The 18,695-nt window shown below is 51.7% G+C and overlaps 1 long non-coding RNA gene across 1 annotated transcript in view; it reads left to right on the forward strand.

Moving 5' to 3' along the window:
- Positions 1-4,518: 4,518 nt before the first annotated feature.
- Positions 4,519-18,695, forward strand: part of LOC116531724 — an 18,147-nt gene continuing 3,970 nt past the window's right edge. The window contains exons 1-2 of the long non-coding RNA XR_004260550.1: positions 4,519-4,623; positions 4,800-5,078. This is a non-coding gene — a long non-coding RNA (uncharacterized LOC116531724). The remainder of the gene's footprint in view (positions 4,624-4,799; positions 5,079-18,695) is intronic.

Genomic DNA, 18,695 nt, shown 5'->3' on the forward strand with positions numbered 1-18,695 from the left:
GCATCCTCGCCTGGCCCCCCACCCACCCATCCATCCACCCAGTGTGTTCCTGACATCCTCTCTGCTTCCTGCAGCTTTAAGGTCTTACACCGTGCGGTAGGAGGCGGTTAGGCCGAGCTTACTCCCAGGCTCTGTACATGCTCACGGGTTTCCCAGAGTGACCAGGAAGCATTTGAGGCCCATGGAACAGAGCTCTGTATTTCACCCCAGGCTCTGGCACTGAATGCGGGCAGGTTCAGCCGGTCCTCAGTGGCTCTACAGGATGTGGTTCATCAGGTGGCTCTCGAGGGTCAGTCCAGATGAACTGGGAGGATCTCCCCAGATAAAGGTCCAAGACAGTTTTTGTGCGCCTGGCTTGGGCACCCTTTAGAAACCACACATCCACCTGGAACTCCCTGAACTGGGTTCTCCCCACGCCTCCCGGGTTGTCGAACAGGTCATTCCAGCTAGCGGTCATCATCAGCCCACTCAGCACTCAGCTCTCCACCTCTCTCCCAAGGTCTTTGGCACAAAACCTGCATTATTCTCAGTTTCACCTTTACCCACTGCATTTTCCAACCAATCAGTATTAGCCCATCAAGCAAAAAAACCACATTTGCGTTGGGCAAATGAATTGCTACCTGAGCACAGGGGTCCACCCTTCACCTCATTCTTTCTACCCCAAAGATGCAGTACCCAAGATCCACACGCACTTAGACTTGAATTCCACTGCGTGGCCTTGGGCTAGCTACATAAATCTTTCCAAGCCTCAGTTTCTTTATCTGTAAAATGGGACTAGTGATAATAATAATCCTATGGGGTTATCATAATAACCACAATAGGTAATGCATAGAGAGTAATTTGCACAGTGCTTGGCTCAATGTATTTGATGTATTATTATTTATATTCATTTGCTCCTTCTCTTATCCCCAACCCAGCAGTGAAGTAAACAGAACAGCTTAGATTATGCTTCTGGTAGCCTATATTTGTAGAATGATCTATTTCTTAAGTTACACATTAATTCAAGGTTTCATTAAGTAGCGCGATGCCTTGGGCAACAGATTACTTATAAATAGCAGAATATTTAGTGGCTCCTTAGTTTTGCAGTTAGACATTATTAATGGTCCATGACTTGGAATCAGGATGGAGTCGGAACACACCCCCCCACATGCATACACACAAAGCTCGCACTGAATGAGAGAGAAAGGTGCTCCCAACACTGCAAGTGAATCTTTTTTTTTTTTTTTTTTTTTTGAGACGGAGTTTCGCTCTTGTTACCCAGGCTGGAGTGCAATGGCGCAATCTCGGCTCACCGCAACCTCCGCCTCCTAGGTTCAGGCAATTCTCCTGCCTCAACCTCCTAAGTAGCTGGGATTACAGGCATGAGCCACCATGCCCAGCTAAGGTTTTGTATTTTTAGTAGAGACGGGGTTTCACCATGTTGACCAGGATGGTCTTGATCTCTTGACCTCGTGATCCACCCGCCTCGGCCTCCCAAAGTGCTGGCATTACAAACTTGAGCCACTGTGCCCGGCAAATCCTACCATTATTTTTGGAAAAAGAAGGATCAAAAAGAAAGAGGGAGTAGACCAAAGTTTTCCTTCAGCAAAGAATGCAGAACATAGTCTAAGTGTGGGTGAATAGATCCAGTTTTGCTTATATCTAGTTATGGCCAAAGCACCCTTTCAGGACACTGTTTTGCAAATGTTATGAGATCTCATGGGTAAGTTTTCTTTGCCAACCTTTCACTTGTTAAAGAAAGTAATAGATTTCTCACAGTGAATTTAATCATTAGGTGATTTGGGAGGGAAGGACATCACAGCCATTGAGTACACTCAACAGGGATCACTCGGGCCATCACCCGTCTTGCTGCTGCAGCTGCTGTGTGTGATTCATCACGGGCAGGCTGCTGGAAGACAGTGTCAGTGGAAAAGTGTCACACAGAGATTGTCACACAACCACATGGAGAATGCCTCATGCAGTGCAGCAGCTGAGCAATGGCTTTGAAGATGGCCTAGGTGTTCAAACTGAATCTTGGCCAAAGCTCTTTTTACACCATGCATATATTTTTTTTCACTAAAAATAGAGGGCTACATTGTGCAAGGCCTGGAATGATTAGAGATGTGTTTGTTCATGGCCTTCAAGCCCCTGGAAACTCTCTGAGCCTGAAGACCTCATCCCCTCGCCCTGCATTCTCCAGCCCTGCCCCTTACCCTTGACCAGAGCAGCTCAGGCTCCAGCCACCTGCCAGAGACCCAGCAACGGGGCCCTGTGTGAGCCGGGTCCACCCACACACCATTCACTTGCTTGCTTTCAGGTACAGATGCTATTTCCAGCTTCCAAGATAGCATATGGAAAAACCCCCAATCAGAAGGCCTTATCGCACGGCTTTTTGTAGAGCACACAGCTCAGGGTATCTTCCCGGCTCTGGGGAAATCTGAGAATTTTGACTGCTGTTGCATTGATTGTACTCCTAGCTGATTCTTTGCTCACCTTCTTTCTGTCTGCTTCTCAGTGATTCCCCAAGTCACAGAACTTCACAGCTGGCAGTAACTTTAAAGACCAAGTGTAAAATCTCACCGAGTTTCAGAAAGAAAACAAAAGCTGTGGCTTTGGGCAGCACAGCGTCTGGCAGGACAGAGGCCATTTCCACCTGCCACACCCAACCTTCTCCCCCGGCTCCTGGAGCTGATTCCTTCTCCACCACAGCCCGTGTCTACCTCTGTGTCTGTGACCAGAGTCAGGAAGACTGTCTTCAGAGATGTGCTAGCCCCTCTACTCCACCTTGTCAATGATACTGAACAAATGCAGAAAAACCTGGATAAACCAAGCAGGCAGACTGCTGGTGCTGCAGTTCTGTAGCACATCCTTGACTTTTTCTCTCTGCTTTCTGGGAGGTAGTGGCAAGCAACAAATCCAAGCAGATGCTCCTGGCCGGTAGCCCCACATTGCACCAGGCTGCGCCTTGGCTGGAGCCCTCCCCACCCCGGGAGGCCCAGAGAGCTCGCTCCTCATGCGCCAGCTGACCCTTCCGTCCAGCGTGTCCCAGAACGCACAGTCACTGGCGTGAGCTCTCCCCAGCCCTCCGCACCAGAGGTGGTTTCTCCTTTTCTGTCCTGGGAAATAAAACAATGATAAACAGCTTTGTTCAGAGATGGTTATCCCTGATTATTCCCTTGCGGTTGACTGGGGCCTGGGAGTGAGCATTGACAGAGCCCCCAGCCTGTGGCAGATGGGGTGAGGGCACAAGAGAAGGAGGAAGCCTGGGCTGGGCATCTGTTAGGAAAATCGAGCTTCTCAATTTTCCCTGTGAATCTCCAGGCACAGCTTCTACAGGGCCTCACGTCCCACAGACCCTCAGTACTACAGGGCTGGCGGGGCTAGGACCAGAGAGATACCTACAAACCAGGTCCTGGTGTCCCTGGGCCTCTCTGTGGGCGTCACCCTGGTGGGAATAGGTGTCTGTGTGGGAGGTCCCTGGAGGCAGCACCGACTTTACATACCAAACACTGCCTGCCGCTGTCTGGGTACGCATGGCTGCTGGGGAGCACAGGTGAACGTCCTGCTGGAGATAGGTGGCGGGGGACAGCTCCTCATCCACAGATGCTGCCTTGTCCGTTGTGGCCCTAGCCCCCAACCCAGCTGCCGCCATGACTCCCTTGGGATGGAGGGGCCAATGTTTACTGAGCCCCTGAGATGCACAGCTGGGGCTGGGGGCTTTGTGTCCGTTGCTCCTGGTGACTGTCCTGCAACATAGGTATCACTGCAGCCTTTTACAGAGGAGGAAACAGGGGCTCAGGGGACGGCGAGAGCACTTTCCCAAGATTGCACATGTAGCAGGACCATGCTGAGAGACAGTGTGAGGGGGATTTGGAGCTAGAAAGGGGTTCAGCCATACCTACCTTTCAGGGAGGCTTAAGAGTGAGAGCAAGTGAGATTAGGATTGACAGAGACAGGCAAAGAGAGAGAAGTGGGGGAGAGAGGGAGAGAGGGAGAAAGATCCCAGCGTCGCTGGAAAGGGATGGCAGTGCGGTGTTGGGACAGCAGGATGATGCCGAGAGGGACAGAGGCAGGGCAGGGTGATGGACGTGCGTGGGGAGCGGAAAGATGCTGGCTTCAGAGTCGGGCATCTGCACTTGACCCGGACTGCGGAAACTTGGACCATTAACTTAACCTCCCTGAGGTTACTCATCAACACAACAGCTATGAATGCCTCGGTCACAGGCTGGTCAGCAAGAGTAACTGACATGATACACAGGAAGGTACTCAGCACACAGCCAGCACTCTGCAAACACTTGTTCCCTCCCGGCTGAGCAGAAGAGGCCTGGCTAGCCTCACTTCTCGTCACAACTAGCAAGTGTTAGGACAGTGCCCCTGCCAAGGGCCCCCAGACCAACCCTCCAGGGGTTTTTATGCCTCAGACGCCTCATTTGCATGCCCTAGTTGGAAACTGCTTGGTGGAGGAATGGAATGTTCTGGCCTCACTGATTTGATTTTCAAATCACTTCCCTCTGAGCAATATCCTCCCCCCAAGGCAGAGTCTCAACACTTGATTACACCTATGGACCCGGACTAGAGATTACGGGACACTGAGACTGGAGGGAGGGAAGGGGTTCACCCCACCCTTTCCACATCTTACTCCCAGTAGGCAGGTTTCTAGAAGCTGGGTTAGAAGCTGCAGATCTGGAGAGATGTCAGAGGTGGCTATGGGGCGGCTGTGGGAGAGGGCAGGATTCCTGCTCTGGCGGGGGTCGGGGGAGGATGTCGTGTGTGCTGGTAGAGTCTTGGTCCCTGTTTCTTACCCCAGTTGGCTCTCTCAGGCTTCTGTGCCCGGGGAGAAGAGCTGCCACATCAAGCCTCAGGAACTCTCCTTTGACCCTGAACTGCCCAATTCCCTTCTTTCCTGATGATGCCAGCAGAGGGCACCAGGAGCCACGCAGGAGCTGCGGGACATCCTGGCCACAGGGATGCCGCCCTCAGCCAGCCTCACCTGCGAATGGAACAGGGGGCCGCCTGGCTGCAGCGATCCCTCAGAGAGCGGTCCCTGCTGCCTTGCACAAACCTGCCTCTGAGATCAGCCGTCCTTTCATGGAGAGCAGGTCTCAATTTCCAATTCTTCTCGGGACAGGAAGCAGAGAGACTTGTGGGCATTTATGTGGAATTGCAACTGAGAAAATTGAGGCTCAGAGTGTTTAAGTCACTTGCCTGACATCATCCAGCTGGTAAGTGACACCACCAGGGTTTGCGTCCAGATTGGCCTGACTTCAGAGCCACACTGTTCTCAGCACTGCTGTTCTGCCTGATTAGGAATGGTGCGTCTTAGACAGCAGGCTCCCGGAGAAGGTAGCAGGCCCTCTGAGAGGAGGCAGTAGGGCCTGTCCGTCAGCCTGCCCCAGCCCCTCTCCCAGGCTCCGCCCATATCCTCCTCTCCTCGGGCCATCTTATCACGGAAGGGCTGAACCTCCCTGAAGGTGCCATCCTGCTTCCAGCCCAGAAAGCCTCTTTGAACAGAGTCGCCTTCCCCTCCATTCAGAGGCTTCTTAGCTCTGGAACAAGGAAAAAAATTAAATGATTCCCAGAACATTGTGTGCAATGGAGGCACCAAGTTACTGTTGGAAACCATGGCTGTGATGCTGTGGTACACTGTTCCCTGAGAGCGAACCCTGAGCCACCAGGATGTGGGTGGCAGATGTGACGATCCCGCAGATGGGCTGCCACAGTAGGAAACCCAAGGGCAGCTCTGTCCACATGCCCCTGGTGTGCCCCTGGGTAATAGTGGGGCAGAGGCTGTGCACTGGGTCTGAGGCCTTAGGAAGCCCGTCTTCCTTATGTCCCTCTTCAGGGCACCTTCGGTCTCAGGTGAGTGAAAAGTGAATTGGAGGGCTGGGTGCAGTGGCTCAGGCCTGTAACCCCAGCAATTTGGGAAGCCGAGGTGGGCGGATCATGAGGTCAAGAGATCGAGGCCATCCTGGCCAACATAGTGAAACTCTGCCTCTATTAAAATACAAAAATTAGTTGGGTGTGGTGGCATGCACCTTTAGTCCCAGCTACTCGGGAGGCTGAGGCAGGAGAATTGCTTGAAGCTGGGAGGTGGAGGTTGCAGTGAGCCGAGATTGTACGATTGCACTCCAGTCTGGCACCTGGTGAAAGAGCAAGACTCTGTCTCAAAAAAAAAAAAAAAAAAAAATGAGTTGAGGTGAAAGAAGTTCTCTGGGCAAACCATTTAGTTCCCAGACACAGGTTGTCCTGCGGATGTAATGACCACCTCCATTTTACAGATGGGGAAGTGGGGGCTCAGAGAGAAGAACTTGCTTCAAGTCACACAGGGAGAAGTCTCTGAGCTGGGAGAGCCTGTGGCTTCTAAGCTGCTGCTATTGTCGCTGCCTTCCCGTGTTTGCGTACTCGACAGGGACAATAATGAGAGTAACTCTTTCCAACCAAGTCACCATGTGAGTTTCTGGTTGCTGATGTGACAAATCACCACCAACTCACTAGCTTTAAACAACACACATTTATTATCGTACAGTTCTTTGGGTCAGAAGTCTTAATGGGAGGAAATTAAGGTGTTACTGGAAAGAGGGGTCTTTATCCAGGATTTCGCCATGTTGGTCAGGCTGGTCTCGAACTCCTGACCTCATGACCTGCCTGCCTTGGCCTCCCAAAGTGCTGGGATTACAGGCATACGTCACGGTGCCCTGCCAAGTTTTTCTTATGTAGGAATCTTGTCCCTGTAAAGGCTAAACCAAACCTGTGCCTACCTGCAGTGGGCTGACAGCATGATATTTAGTACTCTACTGCTTTAAAGAAAGCTATCCTTGACATTTTCCTATGCGAGCACATCAGAACATAACTCGAATTATTTTGCAAGCGTATACTGTTAAGGGTATTGGGTCATCTGGACTTTCTGCTGTTGGAGGAGTTTGTCCTTGCAGGCATTACCAAGCTGCTTCCTTAGTTGTAAACATCTTAGGACCATGGGTTGTGGCTGGCAAGGAATGTGCTTTGCTAGTTTTAAGATGGCATTGATTTTACTTATTTATTTATTTTTGAGACAGACTCTGACTCTGCCGCCCCAACTGGAGTGCAGTGGTGCGATCTTGGCTCACTGTAACCTCTGCCTCCCAGGCTCAAGCAGTTCTTCCACCTCAGCCTCCCAAGTAGCTGGGATTACCGGTGCATGCCACCACTGCCCAGCTCATTTTTGTATTTTTAGTAGAGAGGGGGTTTCACCACACTGGCCAGGATGGTCTTGAACTCTTGATCTCAAATGATCCACCAGCCTCAGACTCCCAAAGTGCTGGGATTACAGGTGTGAGCCACTGCGCCCAGCCAAGATGGAGTTGATTTTAAAATGGTGTCACTCTGGCTCTCCTAGGCTCCTGTGTCCCTAACAAAAGTGTTGGCAGGGCTGGCTCCTCCTGAAGGCTCTGAGGGACAGTGCATATCCTTGGCTCTGGCTGTGCCAGCTTCTAGGGGCAAGAAAGGCCTGCATCCCTTGGCTCACAGCTCCTTCCTCCGTCTTCAAAGCCGTCAGAGTGGTGTCTTCCACTCCTTCTCTGACCCCCTGCCTCCCTGTTATAAGGACTCTTGTGATTTGACTGGGCCCACCTGAACAATCCGGGATAACCCCCCATTTCCAGGTCCTTAACTAATCACCCATGCAAAGTCCCCTTTGCCCCGTAAAGTAACAGCCAGGGCCTGGGGACTCAGACAGGGATAGCTTAGGGGGCCATTATTCTTTCTAGCACAATCACCCTGTGGGTTAGGAAAAAAGGTCTCAGGCAAGCAACCTGACCATAGGGGTCAGCAGAGTCCTCAGAGCTTGGCAAGCTTGGTCTCTCAGGTGGTGAGAAGAGGCAGGGAGAGAGTGTGCCAGAGCAGGCCGGGACCGTGGGGCTGAGACGGGCTCACTGTCCACCAAGACCTACCTCCTTTCTTCCTGGACTGTCTCTGAGACTCCACTGGCAGTCTCCCGTTAGGTTACGTGGACATAAACCCCCATGGCTCCAGGCTTCCACTCTTCCTTCATCTTCAGGGTGGACATGGCCCCAAGCTGATCTAAGCATAAGAGTCACCTAGGGCTGGGCGCGGTGGCTCACGCCTGTAATCCCAGCATTTGGGAGGCCGAGGCGGGTGGATCATGAGGTCAAGAGATCGAGACCATCCCGGTCAACATGGTGAAACCCCGTCTCTATTAAAAATACAAAAAATTAGCTGGGCATAGTAGTGCATGCCTATAATACCAGCTCAGGAGGCTGAGGCAGGAGAATTACCTGAACCCAGGAGGCGGAAGTTGCGGTGAGCCGAGATCGCGCCATTGCACTCCAGCCTGGGTAACAAGAGCGAAACTCCGTCTCACCTAGGGTGTTGCGAGATATTGGTTCCCAGCTGTCCCCTGGAACAAGACTGAATGTTAACAAGTGCCCAGAGATCCTCGTGAGCTGAGAGTTTGGGAAGACACTGCAGCAGATCACAGTGTGGCTGCATGATTCCTTTCAGCAGGGTGGGCATGGGGAATCTATAGGAAGGCAATGTGGGGAGTGCACCCCCACCCCTGCGATGGAGTCAAAGAGCTGTGTGCAGTCTTTCGGGTTGGCCTCCGTGGGCTGTCTGCACTGACGGAGTCTGGCCTGCAGAAATGAAAAGTGTCTGCTTTCCTGTATCTGATGGAGGTATCTACTTTGAGCAGCTCACTATTCTCCCCTGCCCAAGAGGGTTGCCCAGGCCAGGTGAAGGCAAGGGAGGAAGCACTGAGTCAGGGCACTGGTACAGAGCCAAGCTACCCAGAGCCCTGCAGCACCCCAGAAGCATTAACAAGCTGCCCAATAGGAAGGGATGGGAGGACTCCAAATAAGATGGGAGGACTCTGGAATGGGATGCATGCAGCCTTGCCCCTCTGAACTTCAGCTCACCTCTGCAGGGCTGCAGTGGCAGGGGACCGGTCCCCTGGGAGTGCTCACAGCCATTCGACAGATCTGAGAAGCAAGGCTAAGACAGGGAAGGGCTCTGTCACCCAGTCTCATTTCATCCTCAAATGTCCCCTCACTCCTACTCAGGCAGGACAAGCCTTCAACGTGCCGCATCTTCCAGGCGGCCCTCCCAGTCCCCATCCTGGCTTCTGGGGCCACCACCATGGTGGGACTTACAGAGACCTGGGCAGTGCATCCCGCATCCCACATCCCCCTGTCCCTTGTGTCTGCAGCCCACCTCTTCAAACTCAGCACTGAGGCTACCAGAAAAAGGAGCCAGTTGAACCCCAGGAGCTCCTGGAAAATCCAGCAGAAATCCGCATTTTTGTCCGTGCACTGCCACCTGCTGGCCAGCAGGTGTGGAGTTGCTGAGAGGCTAGAGGCAGAATGGATGGTTCAGGCTGTGGAAGTTTCGCCTTCCAGCTCCGCCTCTCCTGCGCACAGGACTAGGGCCCCGTCCCTGGGGGTGTGACTGACCCCCCCCATTTCCCCTCTGCCGCCCCTTTCAAATCCATCTCGCATGCTATGGCCTTGTTGAAAAGACTCTGTTAAAATAACTCACATGGAGGTGTTGTGACTGATGATGACTTTAATTATATCTTTTACCCAGCCCCTCTGAGAAAAAAAAAAATTGGAATCCAAGTTGGACCATGTTTACCTCCAAATAAGTGACTCTCTAATTGTGGAGTTTCAGGCTCTGCATTGGTGTTTTGGACAGGCAGGGCTCTTCCTAAGCATCCCTGGATCTCTGATTTACCCTGAGTGTAGAGGTTGAGTCAGTAGGGCATATATTGTACCTGTCACCTCAGGATGTCATAAAGGAATAGAGTATTAGAGCTGGCAGTGACCTTAGAGACCCAGCTATCGCACAGGGGAATCCAAGAAAGGGAAGGGATTTGCCCATGGGGAACAGACTGGAAGCAGAATCTCTCCCCAAAACTGACAGACATTCTGAGAATTTTAAGGGGAAGCATGATATTCAAATCCCAGAGAGCAGTCTTGCTCCCCCAATCCCATTATCCCCTATTCGTTCCCAAGGATGACATACTGGGCAGAGGGAGGCATCACTGGGGCAGAGGGAGCCCCCTGCCTCCGCCAGCTCAGTGTCTCTTCTGTCCATACCTGCCTGTGGGATGTGATCCAGCTCACGGCTCTTCTCCAGAAAGGCTGGAGAGGAATTTTGTCTCATTTTCCATGTTTTTATCTCTCTCAGCTACATTATGGATGATTCCCTCAACTTTAAAAAAAAATTTATGAATTCCTTTGCAAATGTTTCTAATCTGGTGTATATGCCAGTTTTTTACTTTCAAAATTTAATAATTTTATTTTTCATTTTGAGATGTATTTGGTGTCAAATCCGTTTGGTCATCTTGGATGATTCTGTGTTCCCTGCATGTGTTTTTAATTTCCCTTTTTGTTCCTGCAAACATTGAAAACACAACTTTGAATTCTGTTCCCGATAATCCCATAACTGTGACATCTTTGGTGATCTAATTCTGAATCTGCTGCTCCTGCTGACACTTACTCTGAAAGACTGCTTCTCTTGTGGAGGCTCAATTTTTATTGCGAGCTCATGTTTTGCAGATATCAGTCTGTGGGAATTCTGAGAGGCCTGGGCTGAGGGTTAGTCCTCTGGAGAGGTCTGTTTTGATTTCTATCAGGAGCCCTGGAGTGCTTGCTTCCATCCTGGAAACACACTAAAATATTTCTCTTGGATATTCTTCAAGGAGTGTAAATCCAGACCCAAAATCCATGTAAGGACAGTCTTTAAATTTTCAGGGGGAGGGAAAAGTGAAATCTCTCTCTTCTTTCTCCTCTTCCTTCTCTTCCCCCTTCTTTTCCTCCACCTTCTCTCTCTTTTTAACACAAAGCTGAGGCCAAGACAGACACATTTTCTTGTTAGTTTCTTTTTCTATGCTATCTTTTTTTTAAGAGTTAGCTCTTCAAGGATTCTAGCTTTTTCTAAGAGTCTCAGTCCTGACACTGCATCTTGCCTGCATGAGGCCAGGGCCTTGCCTTATCTCTTTTGTATGGCTGTTAAAACCAGTGATCGCAGGTTTCAGATATTTCCAGGTACTTCTAAGGCAGCCCACAGCATCAGGGGTCATTTACCTTTCTGGGTTTCAGCCTCTTCTTTGTTTTGGGCCTTAGTGAGTTTCCTTACTTTCTTACATGTTTAGGTAGTCATTTAAAATATGTTTGCTTTATTTCAATCAACATGTCCAGGTATTTGCAGTGGAATTAATTTTCTTCCCAGAACATCTAGCCTAGAAGTGGAAGTCCTGATTTTATATTTAAATGTTTGAATGTTTGCCACCTGTGAAAAGTTTAACCAACTGTGAAGTGGGAGGGAACACAGCCCACACAGGAGACCACTCTCACTTCCAACACCAATTACAAGTTTAGGGGTTCTCAAGGCCACCTCTTTTGATACCCATTGCAAGGTTGGAGACGCCGGTTCCCCAAGCCACTTAGTTTTGATAATTTGCTAGGAAGACTCACAGAGCTAACTGGGAGATGTTAGGCTCATCTTATACTCATGGGTGCAGATGAGCATCAGCCAAGAGAGGTTGCTCACAGGTGTGTCTGGAGACTACCCCATGCATAGCTGCTGTGGGTGGTCCTCCCTGTGGGGTCAGCCTCCTGTTCCCAGCAACCATGTGTGGCAGAATGTGGGAGTGCTGGCAACCAGGGAGGTTCACATGAACCTCAGTGTCCAGAGTGTTTCTTGGGCCTCATGGCATAAGCATGGCAGATGGTTCACATACTGGTCTCTGTCTGCAGACTGCGGCTCCTCTGGGTGTGACTCAAAGCCTTTACCTTACACTGTTGGACTTTCTGGTTTGACCAGTCCTTACCTGATATCACATTGTTGGCTCTTCAGTGTAAATACACTCCGATAGTCTTAGAGCTTAAAGATTCACTCCCATAAGCTGAAAGCAAAAGCCAGACCTCTTTTTGGACAAGGTTAAATTATTTACTACAGATCAGGTTTTTTGGTTTGTTTTTTGAGACAGAGTCTCTCTCTATCGCCAGGCTGGAGTGCAGTGGCTCACTACAACCTTGACCTCCTGGGCTTAATGGATCCTCCCACTTTAGCCTCCCTAGCAGCTGGGACTACACATGCACCACCATGCCTGGCTACATTTTGCATTTTTTGTAGAGATGTGGTTTTGCTGTGTTGCTCAGTCTGGTCTCAAACTTCTAGCCTCAAGTGATCCACCTGTCTTTGGCCTCCCAAAGTGCTGGGATTACAGATGTGAGCCACCACCAGACTACTGTATTTTGTCACACTTCTCTATTCTAGAGTTCTTCATTTTGATTCACTTTGTTAAATTAAAAAAAAAAAAATCAGAGAAAAGGTATCACTCTACCCCAGGCTGGAGTTCAGTGGCACAATCATATCTCACTGCAGCCTTGAGCTCTCAGGCTCAAGCCATCCTTCCACCTCAGCCTCTCGAGTAGCTGGGACCACAGGCGTGCACCCCATGATTAATAGCTTTTTTTTTTAAGAGACAGGGTCTCATTATGTTGTCCAGGCTGGTTTTCAACTCCTCAAGAGGTCCTCCTGCTTCTGCCTCCTAAGTGCTGGTATTGCAGGCATGAACCATTCCCCTGGCCCCTCTCATCTTTTCCTTTTCTAAGCTCTTCTTGTTTACCTTTCCCCTCTCTGGCATGTAATCTTATATCTCTGCTCCAATCTCTTTCATGTCTACTTTAAGCCTCCTCCCCTAAGGGGCCATGTTATCTTTCCTGGTTTTAAATATGAAGAATTATGTATCTGATTTCTCCTTTACCCTGTTCCCCAGGGGTCCCTGGGAGGTTCCTCTTCTGATGCAGTGTATAGTTTTTTGCTCATCCTCCCGTCTTCTGGCTAGGATGCAGCTTTTTTTTTTTTTTTTTTGACAGGGTCTCACTCTGTCACCCAGGCTGGAGTACGGTGCCACACTTTCAGCTCACTGCAGCCTAGACCTCCCAGGTTCAAGTGATCCTCCCACCTCAGCCTCTCAAGTAGCAGGGACTACAGGCATGAGACCACACCCAGCTAATTTTAATTTATTTTTTGTTGTAGAAACAGCGTCTTGTCATATGGCCCAGACTGCTCTTGAACTCCTGGGCTAGAGTGATCCGCCTGCCTCTGCCTTCCAAACTACTGAGATTACAGGTGTGAGCCACCATGTGTGTCCTGGTGAAGCGTTTTTGAGTGGGAAGTGTTCTGGCCTCTTCACCTTAAGAAATTTGTAGATCCCATGCCATTGTCAGTGAGGTTCCTCCACCTGGACTCACCTCCCCGGACTTTGAGGCTGGTCACGGAGGATTAATGGGGACACTAATGCCCTTGCAGACACTGCCGTTTGCCCTCTTTGTCTCCTGCACTCTCCTGGTCCTTTCCCCTTCTCTCTCTGCCTTTTCCCCTTTGGCTCCTTCCTTCTCTCTGTCTCTTTCCCTGTAAGGTTCTTGGACAGCGTTGATTCAGAGTTGGGGGCAGAGGCAATGCGGGGAGTGGTTAGGAACTGGTGTGCCAGCAAATGGCCTGGCAGGATCCTGGCCCTGCCACCCACAGGAAGGGCTGGTTATTAGGTGTGTTATGAGCCTCCCCTCCCAGCTTCCTCCTCAGAGGCCTAAGATCTAGATGAAATGAGGGCAAATGTGCTGCATGCAAAATGCACTTCTATTACAGGTAGTTAGGCATGAGCGGGGCAGGAGAGGGCTCCCCCCACCCAGCGGGGATGTCGAGTGATGGTTCCGCAATGATCACGCTGCGTCTCTAAAAGTGATACACTGGCAGCCGGTGCCAGGGAAAGGCCATTTCCTAACAGTCCACACCTGTGCACTAAAACGTTAATTAAACGTAGGCACCCGGGAGAAGCAACTTCCCAAGCACGCGCATTAAGGGAAAAAATGGCAAAGTATGAGCTTCCGGGGACACGCCACCGGAAGAGGGAAGAAAGCTTCAGAAGGGCATGCGTACAACTTCCTAAACGCACTGCGTGCTCGCCTCCCAAGGGAAGGGCGAGTATGCGCATGCGGGCAGACAGCCCTAAGTGAAGAATCATGGGAAAGGGGCCAGTCTGGAAAGTCGTAGGGTCAAGGTTAAATGTCGTATGTGACCTTGGTGCCTTCCAAGTGCAGTTAATTTTGTTTCCTGTTCTAAAGCCTTTTAAAGTAAACCTCCACTCCTGCTTTGAAACTTACCTTGGTCTCTTCTGCCTTCTGCCCCTCAGTGGACTTCTTTCTTCTGAGGAGGCAAGAATTGAGGTTGCGGAATCCTGTAAGGATTTGCCCCGGGTGACTTGGGTACCTTCCACTGGTCACACTGCCTGGCACACAGCACATGATGAAGATGGAGCACTGATTCTTTTTATTGTCAGTCCACTGGCTGTCTGGACCTTCTATCTGAGCTCTGATTTCTAACCAACTGATTTGTTCCGTCCTCTACTTTTTCCTGCACGTAAACTTATGGGCAATGACCTGCCGTATGCGTCCCAGGGCCTGTCTCCATGCCCGCTGCAGAGGCCTCTCTGGGTATTGCTGAGTGGGCTGACTCAGAGGCAGTGCTGGGCAGGGGAGGTGTCCACCCTGTCCCCACTCTGGCCAGAGCTGTGCCTGTAGGGAGACGCTCCTGTTAGGTTCTGCAGCTGCCTCCTCACTCGGCCTCACTGGAGCATCTGGCAGGACCCCCAACACCTTCTTCCCCAGTCTCTGCCCCACCTGCCTTATCGGCAGGGCTGTCTGCATGGCTCTGCCCGGGCTTCAGGTTCCAGGCTTCTGTCAAGCGGGCGGAGGACCCCTGGCTACAGGATAGACACAGGCAGCTATAGGTACCTCACTGGCGTTGTTAGCGGTTCCCTGAGCCTGGGCCTCTGCGGCAGAGCGCTCAAGCCCTCCCCTCCCATCAGCCTCCCGCAGCCCCCGCAGCAGCCTCTCCTGGGACCTCTGGCCTGGACAGCTCCCAGCCTGCGTCATAGAGTGGTGGTGATGAATGAAGCTACAGCCAGCTGATATCTAGAGGTTGACTTCAAGGAGCCCCTTGGGAGTTCCTGGAGGTGGCCGAAAATTGCAATCAGCTGCCCAGACATCTGTGGGGGTCACAGGTAGGCTCAAGGAGGCAGGAGGAAGGGAGCCTGATGGGCCCTGGGATGTGCCATTTCTCCTGCCAGGAACCTACCTGCCTCACCCAAGCTCACCGCATTATGCTGGGAAAGGATGTTCTTGGCTCCGGCCTCTTTCCTCCTCTCCTGGGGAGAGAACGTGGGTCCTGGAAGGCACTGAGCTCCCTGTGCTCAGCCCTGCTCATCCCTTCCACCACTTATCTGTCCGGTGGACACACTGAAGCGGCTTTCCCAAAATCAGAGGCTCAGAGAGGTGAGTGATGCACCCACCCTGCACAGCTGGCGGGAGGCACAGCGGGGCTCCCACCCAGCTTGGTCTCCAGGGCCCACTCCTGCCTCTGTTCCTGTCCTTCAGGGGCCTGGCCAGCTGGGCACATAGGCTTAGGGCTGTGACCCCTCTAGGGGCCTGAAAGCATTTTAATTTTTTTCCCCCCAAAACAGAGTCTCATTCTGTCGCCCAGGCTGGAGTGCAGTGGCGTGATCTCAGCTTACTACAACCTCTACCTCCTGGGTTCAAGCAATTCTCCTGCCTCACTCTCTGGAGTAGCTGGGACTACAGGCCCTCTCCACCATGATTGGCTAACTTCTGTATTTTTAGTAGAGACCAGGTTTCACCATGTTAGTCAGGCTGGTCTCGAAGTACTGACCTCATGATCTGACTGCCTCAGCCTCCCAAAGTACTAGGATTACAGGTGTGACCCTAAGTGTTTTAATTTTAAAGTCTTTTAAAATCAAAGGAAAAAAGAATACGGGAATGAACATATGCAAATGAACTCAGCCTAATTGTATTTGTATTTAAACCAATACAGTCATAAAATGTGATATTTGCTACTTAACGTGCCTGGAGCCCATGAAGGTGGTAATAGGATGCTGGTCCCTCTTCACTGCCACCACTCCTCCAGCCCACCCTCCCTCAGCCTCAGAATGGGGCTTGTTAGACCTTGGGTTTGCCTGGGCTGTGGGTGCAGCCCCTGGGGCAGCTCACACCTTAGCAGGAAGCAGTCTCGGTTTTGTGAGGGGGTCAGCCCTGCCAGGAGCAGCTAAGATAAGCAGAAAGATTTGTGCAGGGGTCAGCTTCGGCTTGGTGTGTGTCCCTCCTCCTTGGGTTTAGGGATGCCCTGGGGCGTTTAGAGTATGAAAGGGCTGTCTCCACCAAGAATCAACTTCCGTAAAGGATGGGGGACTCTCCTGGGAAATAACTGACTGCAAAGGGAGAGAGAGCAGCCCGCCCTTGCTTGGTTGGAGAAAAACAGGCCAGGCAGATTGGAGGAGTTGGAGACAGCAGCTCCAGGTCATCTCACTTGCGACCCTCCTGTGAGCGTTCACCTGAGAGAGTGGTCAGGGGTGGCCAATCGATCCAAGCACTCATGGTGGCTGTGGGCCCTCACCCACGTGTCCCATGCCCTGGAGCCCTGGAGAGTGGCCTCCCACGTGGCTTCAGAAGCTGGTGTCCAGTTGAGTTGCCATGTGATGTGGGGCTGGTGTTAGAAGATGTGGTGCCTTTTTCAGGGGCAGCCCCAGCTCTGGCCAGAAGAACAGCCCATAGAGGTGACCTCTTGGGGGTGGGGGCCAGGAAAGACAGAAAGATGGACAGATGGACAGGTAGGGGAGGCCCAGATCTGCTGCCTCAAGGAGGCTCCTGGGGAGCACGGCACCATTCAGTTTCCCAGGCCCGCTCCGGATCACTGAGCAGAACCTCAGGGAAGGGCCAGGCACCCTGCTAAGTGTGGGAAACACTGCTCTGTGCCTTCTTACCCATCTTCCCTCTATGTCCCCAACCCTGTGGGGAGGGCCCCTGCTCCTCCCATGACTCTGATGACAAAACTGTGGCTCAGGGATATGAAATGCTGGGTCCAGAGGCCACAGTTGGCAAAAGACAAAATGACGATATGCCCAGGTCTGGCCACCTCCCAAGTCCATGTACCACAGGGCCCTGGCCGTGCCCAGGCTGGGAGAGGCGCATGTGAGCCGTGCTTTGTGAGTGACTGTGGAGTTGGGCCATTCTGGGGGCTGCCTCATGCAGGGACTGCAGGGATGCGCTCAGGCCATGGGGGGCGGGGAGTTGTAGCTAGCATGTGAACCTGCTTCCCTGTAATCAGCCAGCTGTGTGACCTTAAGCAGGTAATAACCCTTCCCAAGTCTCATCCCTCCATCTGTAAAATGGGGGTGGAGGGGGCGATACATCACAGGGTTTTGGGGAGAGTAGATCAAGCTCAGAGCCCAGCTCACTGCCAGCTAAAGGGGCTTTGGCAAGCAGTGACAAGCTGGGAAGGGGACACTCTCTTCTTCAGGGCCCTCCTCCTCCACTCTGGTGTCTCTTCTTTGCCTTTTATTCATTCCCTTTCCTGGAATCCCTAGTCCTTCTAACCTCATCCAAATCCAAGACGCCTGGAGAGGGGAACAGGGTGGAGGGGCAGCTGAACATCTCCCCCGGCTCTGCCAGCTCCCCCTTCCTTCTGCCCCTCACCTCATGGCACCAGGTGGGTCAGACCCAGCTGGAGGAGCAAGACTGTTCTTAACAGAAACAGGGGCTCCCTAAAGAATTCTGAGAAGATGCCTTAAAGGGGAATTCCTTGGCTCTGATGTCATTTCAGTATTTCCTGGGGTAGCTGCACCTGCTTTATTCTGACGCCTTCTATAAGAGGCTCAGCCTTCACCCTTGATGAGGTGGAAGGCAAGGGCAACTGCCATGTGTAGTGCCCAGTCTAAAATCCTTGCACACAAAGCCAGGGGCACTTTGGCAGAGGTCCAGTGGGCTTGCTGGATGGGAAAGCCTAGGAGCTGCATCTGCTTCCCTTGGCCAGACAGTGGCAGCCTGCAGGGTGCAGGTGGTCTGGCTTTCCTCTGTCCTCGGGGCTCTGCTGGTTCCAAACTTGGCCCTGGAGTCAGGGGCCCTGGGGTGAGATCCTGGCTTTGACCTTGACCCTGAAGGCAGAATGCCCTGCTAATGAAGAACTCCAGGGTCAGAGTCCAATAGATCTGGGTTCAAATCCCAGGTCTGTCAGTCACTAGCTGAGTGACCTTGAGCAAACCCCTGAACTACTCTGAGGCTTCAAATACCTTCCTCCTGGGCTTGTAAGGATGCTTAAGTGAGATTTTAAAGCTTCTGGTGTCCAGATGAAGTACAGCTGGTATCCAAGATCCCCCAATACCCTGCCACCCCCACTAAGGGCCGAACTGCGAGACATTAGGGTTATAATCCTGGCTGATGCCGCCCTCTAGTGGCAGGGAGGAGCATTTGACCTCCTCCTGGAAGTGTCTGAACAATGGTTTGCGGTCCAAAAAAACCGTGACTTCTTACTGGAGTTAGGAATACTGTATATAATACTACATGAAGGTCCATTTTTAAAACATTTCCAATTCATCCACATGGACAAGTTCTTCGTTTGTTTGCTGTTCTTGAGGCAGGGTCTCTCTCTGCTGCCCAGGCTGGAGTGCAGTGGCACGATCACGGCTCACTGCAGCCTCAAAATCCCAGACTCCAGGGATTCTCTCACCTCCCTGCCAAGTATCTAGGACCACATGCATGCCATGCCCAGCTTATTTTTTTTTTTTTTTGAGACGGAGTTTCGCTCTTGTTACCCAGGCTGGAGTGCAATGGCGCAATCTCGGCTCACCGCAACCTCCGCCTCCT

This window comes from Sapajus apella, unplaced genomic scaffold, assembly GCF_009761245.1.
Source record: "Sapajus apella isolate SASKATOON/1434 unplaced genomic scaffold, GSC_monkey_1.0 scaffold72, whole genome shotgun sequence".
Classification (NCBI taxonomy): Eukaryota; Metazoa; Chordata; class Mammalia; order Primates; family Cebidae; genus Sapajus; species Sapajus apella.